Consider the following 8713-nt stretch of genomic DNA (forward strand, 5'->3'; position numbering starts at 1 on the left):
TTTGAAGAATATTACTCTCAAGGTCTGTGAATTTCCTCTCACTATTAATGGTGTTCACCATGAGAAATTGGATTTGGTAGTTTTGAATAACTTGCCTTCTCCAGTAATATTGGGATTGCCCTGGTTAAAATTTCACAATCCTGTACTGGATTGGTCTACCAGTGAAATTAAATCCTGGAGCCATAAATGTTATGACAAGTGTTGTAACGGGCGTATTGCAGCTTTGGATAGGGGAGAATTGCCTGTTCCTATTCAGGATTTTTGGAGAGTTTTTTCTGAGAAGGAATCGCAGGTTTTGCCTCCCCATAGAGACTATGATTGTTCTATTGAATTTGTCCCTGGAGCGACTCTTCCTAAAAGTCGTTTATTTAACCTTACTATTCCTGAGAGGAAGGCTTTGGAGGAATACATACAGACAAGTTTGGCCGCCGGTCACATTAGGCCCTCTAAGTCTCCTGTGGCGTTTGGATTTTTTTTTGGTAAAAAAAAAGGACGGCGGTTTACGTCCTTGTCTGGATTTTCGTGAGATTAACAAAATTACTGTACGCAATCCTTACCCACTGCCATTGATTCCTGATCTGTTTAACCAGTTAATGGGGGCCAAGTGGTTCTCTAAAATTGACCTTAAGGGGGCATACAATCTGTTGCGCATGAAGGAGGGTGATGAATGGAAGACTGCTTTTAACACTCCTGTGGGTCATTTTGAGAATCTGGTTATGCCTTTTGGTCTTACCAATGCTCCTGCATTTTTTCAGAATCTTATTAATGACAACCTTAGACCTTTGATCGGCAAAAATGTGGTTGTGTATTTGGATGACATTTTGATTTATTCGCCGGATCTGGAGTCTCATTGGCGGAGCGTACGTGAGGTATTACAGTTATTAATGGACAATTCGCTTTTTGCTAAGCTGGAGAAATGTGAGTTCGCTGTACAGAGAATTAGTTTTTTGGGTTACATTATCTCCAGCGAAGGTTTTGAGATGGACCCGGTTAAAGTTCAAGCTGTACAGGAATGGCCTAGGCCTATTGGTTTGAAATCGATACAGAGGTTTTTAGGTTTCGCCAATTATTACAGAAAATTCATAAAAATTTTTTCTAGTATTGTCAAACCTCTGACCGATCTCACCAGGAAAGGTGCTGATGCGGTTCAGTGGTCTTCTGAGGCCATTGAAGCTTTTGTGTATCTCAAGGAGAGGTTCACCTCTGCTCCCATCCTTATGCAGCCTGATGTGACTAAGCCGTTTTTGGTTAAGGTTGATGCTTCCTCTGTGGGGGTTGGCGCAGTATTGTCTCAGGATAACGAGGATGGATTACATCCCTGTGCCTTTTTTTCAAAAAAATTTTTGGAGACTGAACTGAATTACGATATTGGTAATCGGGAATTATTGGCTATTAAACTCGCATTTGAACACTGGCGCCACTTCTTGGAAGGTGCGGAATTTCCCGTTCAGGTTCTTACGGATCATAAAAATCTGATATATCTTGATGCTGCCAAGCGCCTGAATGCCCGTCAGGCTAGGTGGGCACTGTTTTTCTCGCGGTTTAATCTCTCCGTTACTTACATCCCTGGTACTAAGAATGTTAAGGCGGATGCCTTGTCTCGCAGTTTTTCTCCCATAGTCGGTGCTGAGAAAGAGGAGAACATTTTACAAGAAGGTGTTGTGATAGCTGCTTTGGACTCCGTTTTGGAAGATGAGATTCTTAAAGCACAGGAGAATGCCCCATCTAACACTCCTCATGGGAGGTTGTTTGTGCCTGGGACCTTTAGGAGAGATTTGTTTGTTGAGTGTCACGAATCTCGGTTGGCAGGTCATCCCGGAATCTCTGAGACCAAGAGACTGGTGGGTCGCAGTTTTTGGTGGCCTGGATGGCAGAAGGAAGTCATTAAGTGGGTGCGTCAATGTACTATATGTGCTAGATCTAAGTCCTCACATACTCCTGCTGCGGGGTTGCTTTGTCCTTTGGAGGTTCCCAGTGCTCCTTGGACACATTTGGCTATGGACTTTATAACTGACCTTCCCCCCTCTGAGGGTTTTACTGTCATCTGGGTGGTCGTGGACCGTTTTAGCAAGATGTGTCACTTGGTTCCCTTCGTCAAACTGCCCTGCGCTAAAACTCTCGCTAAGGCCTTTGTCAAGGAAATTGTCAGACTTCATGGCGTTCCTACTGACATTGTTTCTGATAGGGGTCCTCAGTTCGTGGCTCGTTTTTGGCGTGCCTTTTGTGACAGGTTGGGAGTTCATTTGTCGTTCTCGTCCGGATATTATCCTGAATCTAATGGCCAGACAGAAAGGAAAAACCAGGATGTTGAGCAGTTCTTGCGTTGTTTTGTGGCAGACAATCAAGAGGGGTGGTCTGAGTTTCTGCCACTTGCTGAATTTGCTCTTAACAATCATACATCCTCTTCTGCTGGTTGTTCGCCTTTTTTTTGTTGTTCTGGGAGACATCCGTCGTTTGGGTCGTTCTCCAAGTTGGGATCTGCCGTGCCTGAGGAGGAGAATTTTTCCGGTGATTTAGAGAGAGTTTGGACGGATGTGCGTGGTAATCTTCAGGAGGCCAACAGAAAATCTAAAGACTACTTTGATAGGAAACGACAGGAGGTTTTGTTCGCTGTTGGTGACATGGTTTGGTCGTCCTCTAGGAATCTGCGGTTGAGGATTCCTTCTAAGAAATTGGGTCCCAAGTTTGTAGGGCCCTTTAAGGTGCTTCAGGTTGTCAACCAATCTGCTGTTAGGTTGGAGGTTCCTACCTCCTGGAGAATTAATCCGGTATTTCATGTCTCTCTGTTGAAAAAAGCGGTTGTATCGGATTGTGACGCCTCTGCCTCTGTTCCTCCGGTGGTGGAGGACGGGGAATATGAAATTTCTCGCATCCTTAACTCTAGACGGTATAGAGGTAGTTTGCAGTATCTTGTGGCCTGGAAAGGTTTCGGACCCGAGGATAACTCTTGGGTGAGGTCGGATGATGTTTCCGCGTCCACACTTATCAGAGCGTTTCACAGGAGATTTCCTGATAAGCCTGGTCCTAGGGGATCCGGAGGATCCTCTTAGAAGGGGGGGTACTGTTAGAACCTTGCTCTTAGGTTTTTTCCTTTGCTGGTCACATGACCTTGTTGGCCTATTTAATCCTGCTCCGCCCTTCTGGCTTTGCTGGACTTCATTGTATAACTACTTTCTAGCTAGCCTGTGCTCTGTATCTACTCTGTTAGTTTGCTTGGTCTACGGACCTCTGTGTTCTTTATATTTTGTTTGTTCGTCTGTCTGCTACTATTTCTGTTAGGAGGTGTCCCATTTTCCTCCCAGTCCTTAGTACTTGTAGGGATTCCTTCCCCACATCTATAGGTCTCCGTACAGACTAGCTTAGGACTTTAGCAGGTCTGATCGCAGGATCAGGTTCCCTGTTACATCGTAGGGATTCAGCTGAGTTCTATTGTAGGGACAGATCTCCTCTCTTTCCTTAGCTCTGGTAGCAGAACATAACACCACAGTAACGACAGATTCCCATTAGAAAGGAGAGGGTCTGCTATACAGTTATAGGGTATGCAGTGAGTCTAACGGCTGACCAAATTTAGGAAAAACCCCACTAACAATTTAAAGAGACAGAGCAGGGCCACAGTAACGACAGATTCCCATTAGAAAGGAGAGGGTCTGCTATACAGTTATAGGGTATGCAGTGAGTCTAACGGCTGACCAAATTTAGGAAAAACCCCACTAACAATTTAAAGAGACATAGAGCAGGGCCACAGTAACGACAAATTCCCATTAGAAAGGAGAGAGTCTCCCATAGTGTTGGCCTATGCAGTGAATGCAAGGGCTGCCAAAAATTTGGAGGCACTTCAATGCCCCTTGGAAGAGACGTGGAGGAGGGCCTCATAAAAAAATGTTCCCATTAGAAAGGAGCTGGCCTCCTATACTTGTAATGCCCATGCACTAAGTGTATGGGCTGACAATCATTTACCCCTGGGGGGTATACATGAACATACTGTATAAAAAATTGTTTTCACGGGCATCATAAACACCCTTTAAAAAAATTATGTGGGTGTTGCATCACGGACCACAGTCACCCTGGTGATATGGTGGTGGAGGATGAGGAGAAGGAGGAGGACAAGAGCAAATAGCCAAAATCAGGAAGCGTATACCCATGTCTGGGTGTGAAAAGGTGCATGGGAATACACCTCCCAAGAAAAGACACTGGATTTGAGTTTATGTTACGCTGCTATCATTCGGTGGTGTTGAGAAGTCTGGCCCAATCCAGCCCTTGTTCATTTTTATAAGAGTCAGCCTGTCGGCATTTTCAGTTGACAGGCGGATGCGCTTATCAGTATTAATTCCACCAGCGGCACTAAAAACCCGCTCTGATAAAACGCTAGCGGCAGGGCAGGCCAGGACCTCCAAGGCGTAGAGCCAGTTCATTCCACGTATCCAGCTTGGATACTCAATAATTATAAGGCACAGAAGAATCACGGAGGACGTTGGTACGGTCGGCAAGGTACTCCCTCATCATCTTCCCAAACTTTGCACTCCTTGTGAGAGTACCCCACGCCTCAGGGCCTGTGCGATGGGAGGGTCTGAGAAAACTCTCCCAGAACTTTGACAGTGTTACCCTGCCTCTGTGGGATTGAAGTTGTGTCTCTCTCGCCTGTACTCCTTGGTTGCCCAATGAAGTGTGCCTTCTACCGCCAGCGTTTTCAGATGGGAATCTTTTCAATAGTTCCGCAACAAGGGCCTTCTGGTACAGCCCCATTTTTGTAGACCTGTCCGCCTCAGGAATAAGAGATATAAAGTTCTCCTTGTAGCGTGGGTCAAGAAGTGTCACCAACCAGTAATGACTGTCACCCAAAATTTTGAGAACGCGAGGATCATGGGAAAGGCAGCGTAACATAAAATCAGCCATGCGTGCCAGACTACTAACAGGCAAGACTTCCGTGTCCTCACCAAGAGGATGACTGACTATGCTCTCCTCCTCCTCCTCTCTGTCCTCTGGCCATCCACACTGAACAGACAGTATAACAGCTGTGCAGGTAGTACCGTCTATAGTGCATGAAACTAGCTCCTGTCCTTCCTCCTCTTCCTCATTGTCACCCAATCCACGTTGGGATGAGATGAGGCTGGGCTGTGTGCAATCACCCTGTATGGTTCCTTGCTCCATCTCATCGTGCTCCGCCTGCAATGCATCCTCTTTGATTGTGAGCAGAGAACGTTTGAGAAGACAGAGAAGCGGGATGGTGAAGCTAATTATGGCGTCATCGCCGCTCACCATCTTGGTGGAGTCCTCAAAGTTTTGGAGGATGGTAAATATGTCTGACATCCATGTCCACTCCTGAGGTCTTATGTGTTGAGTCTAAACTGAATACCGATGGCCTTGTTGATGCTGGTACTTAACAACTGCCCTCTTCTGCTCACAAATCCTTCCCAACATCTGCAGTGTAGAGTTCCAACGCGTGGGGACATCAGACACCAGTCTGTGAGCTGGAAGCTGCAAATGCTGCTGAAACACTGCAAGGGCGGCGGAAGCTGTAGCTGACTTTCTAAAATGGGCACACAGGCGGCATACTTTAACAAGCAGATCCAGCAGCTCCGGGTAGGATTTGAGAAACCGCTGAACCACGAGGTTAAGCACATGGGCCAGGCATGGTACGTGTGTGAGCTCGCCTCGCCTCAGAGCCGCCACCAGGTTCCGGCCATTGTTACACATGACCATGCCTGGCTGTAGGTAAAGCGGTGTGAGCCACAGATCTGCCTGCTCTTTCAGAGCTGTCCACTACTCTTCAGCATTGTGCGGTTTGTCACCTAAGCATATTAGCTTCAGCACAGCCTGTTGCCGCTTGGCCGAGGCAGTGCTGCAGTGCTTCCAGCTTGTGACTGATGTGGTCATTTCAGAGATGGAGGCTGAAGAGGAGGAGGAGGCTGAGGAGGATGAGGTGCAGGAGCTGTAGACCGTGGGGGCAACCCTGATTGACCTAGGGCCTGCAATCCTTGGCGTTGGGAGGACGTGTTCCGTCCCAAGGTCCGACTGGGTCCCGGCTTCCACTATGATAACCCAGTGTGCCGTCAGCGAGATCTACCATCCCTGCCCACAAGCACTTGTTCACGTGTCCGTGGTTATGTGGACTTTCCCGGTAACTGCGTTGTTGAGGGCATGGCTAATGTTTTGGGACATGTGCTTGTGTAATGCGGGGACGGCACACCGGGAGAAATAGTGGCGGCTGGGGACCGAGTACCGAGGGACGACCGCCACCATGAGGTTGCAGAATGCTTCCGTCTCCACGAGCCTAAAAGGCAACATTTCGAGCGCAAGCAGTCGTGAAATGTGAGAATTTAGTAGTGTGGACTGTGGGGCGTTGGCTGCATATTTGCGCTTGCGTTCTCTGGGGTATGGACAGCTGAACGCTGCGCTGGGACAAGGACATGGACGTGCTTCCTGATGCTTCTACTTGAGAGTGCGCAACGACAGGTGCAGGGCAGGAGTCATCTTCGGAAGAAGCAATGGTGCCCCCTGCAGACACTGTTCCTGGACCCTGGGGTTCGGCCCACAAAGTCGTGTGCTTTGCTGCCATGTGCCTGATCATGCTGGTGGTGGTCAGGCTGGTCGTTTTTCCACCCCTGCTGATACTGTCCTGGCAGGTGGTGCAAATGGCCTTTTTGGGGTTATCGGCAGAGTCTTTAAAAAACAACCAGACTCAGGAAGACCTAACAGTTGTACTGGCAACTTCCTTTGTGTTGGTGTTATGGGGAACGATTGCCTGCCTTCTGTCTGCGGCCACCACACTGCTTCTTCCTGCCTGTTGGGGTGCTCTGCCTCCCTCCCCCTGTGTGCTGCTGTCCTCGCTCTGCATGTCCTCCTGCCAGGTTGGGTCAGTTACTATATCATCCACCACCTCGTCTTCCACTTCCGCACCCTGGTCCTCCTCCTGACTTTCTGGCAATTGTGTCTCATCATCGTCCACCTCTTGTGACACTTTCCCACCGTCGCCTTCGTGTGACCGTGGCTGCTCAAATATTTGGGCATCGCTACACACAATATCCTCTTGCCCCGCTTCAAGTGGACCGGGCGAGAGGCCTGAATCTATAAATGGAAAAGTGAACAGCTCTTCAGTGTGTCCAAGTGTGGGATCAGTTGTCTCCGGGCACTCGGCATGGTGGGAGGAAGGAGGATCAGGGTGACGAATATGCGGTCCAGACTCACGGCTACTGAGACTTGACCTTGTGGAAGACAGGGTGGTGGTGGTGGTGGCTAAGTGACTGGAATCATTATCCGCTATCCAACCAACAACCTTTTGACACTCCTCTGGGTTCAATAGTGGTGTGCTGGGGTCCCCTAGGAATTAGGACAGGAAGGTCGGGCGAGAAGATGTGGGTGTTTGTTGTGGCACAATTTCAGCTTGCCCACGGCCTTGTCCTCGGCCTCTGCATACATCATCACCTGGCTGTATTCTGCAGTACCAACAAGCAAATGGCGCTGAAAAACGGTGTTCTCTGGATTGCTTTTTAAGCAAATAATGAGGATTAAGATGCAAAGAAAAGTATTCCTGGCCCCTGAGACCTGGGCCTTTGTCTAGAAATATCTAAAAGCAGCATAAGGCAGAATTGGAATGGAGCCTCTTGTGCTATATGCACTGCAGTCTGCTATATACCCTGCCTGCCTATATACACTGCCTGCCTATATACACTGCCTGCCTGATATCTCTGCAGATGGATTAGTTAGTCCTCAAAAGGACTGTTTGTTAAGATGGATATGTGTAATGTATGGTTTTTCTCCCTACACTACCTAATACACAAGCAAATCTCTCCCTAGCTCAGCAGCACCTCTCCCTACACTGTCTGATCCGGAGTGACTGTGACGAGCATGGCAGCGCCAGGTCTGATATAGGCCTGGTGACGCTGTGCGGCCAGCCAATCACTGTAATGCCACAACCAACATGGCTACGGCATTACAGTGAGTGGCAAGCAATCCCTGCATGTTCATTGGCTCTGTAAAGATCGCCAAACATGCAGGGAGGGGACCCGAGCTACCGCCGAGCAACCCCCGAAATACTCGGTGAGCGCTGAGCATCTTGAGTAGTGAGATGCTCGAGCGAGTACCGAGCAGTAGCGAGCATGCTCGCTCATCACTAAATATAAGTCCTCTTCCACTATTACAGTAGAGATATTACATACTTACAAACAGGCCCCTAAAGCAGAGCCATATAGCTGACCTTTACTGTTTTCTGCAACTCACTTGTCACCTTTGCTGTATAGACTGGGACAGGATGAGCAGAGTCATATTATTATTAATAGACAGTAGGAGAGTTATGATATCTTTGTTAATCTTCTAGACCCATAGATAAAGCAGGGTTGTAAGGGTCCTTTTATACGGGTGGTTTAACCCTAAATGACAATGCTGTTACCCAATGAAAAATAGCTTTACCAAGACCAATATTACCACCATACAGTGACCATATAATATGGTAGATACCAGTTCTGCAGATCATAGATTAGAGCAGATCAGAGATGACAGTACAGGTATATTTAATGCCTAATGGTGTTTTTTTCTGCTTGGAGTTATTCAGTTGTTCTGGCCCTGAGCACCATGACAACTTCTTCCAGCCACGACTTGTATGCTGAGTTTGCAGCACAGACAAACTTCACTTCTGACATTTCCAGTATCACTCCCACCTTATCTCAACACACACAAACTCTCCATCCTGCTGAACCCCCAATTCTAACACAATTGC

This window comes from Phyllobates terribilis, unplaced genomic scaffold, assembly GCF_046119375.1.
Source record: "Phyllobates terribilis strain yellow unplaced genomic scaffold, ASM4611937v1 Scaffold_4__5_contigs__length_816908805, whole genome shotgun sequence".
NCBI lineage: Eukaryota > Metazoa > Chordata > Amphibia > Anura > Dendrobatidae > Phyllobates > Phyllobates terribilis.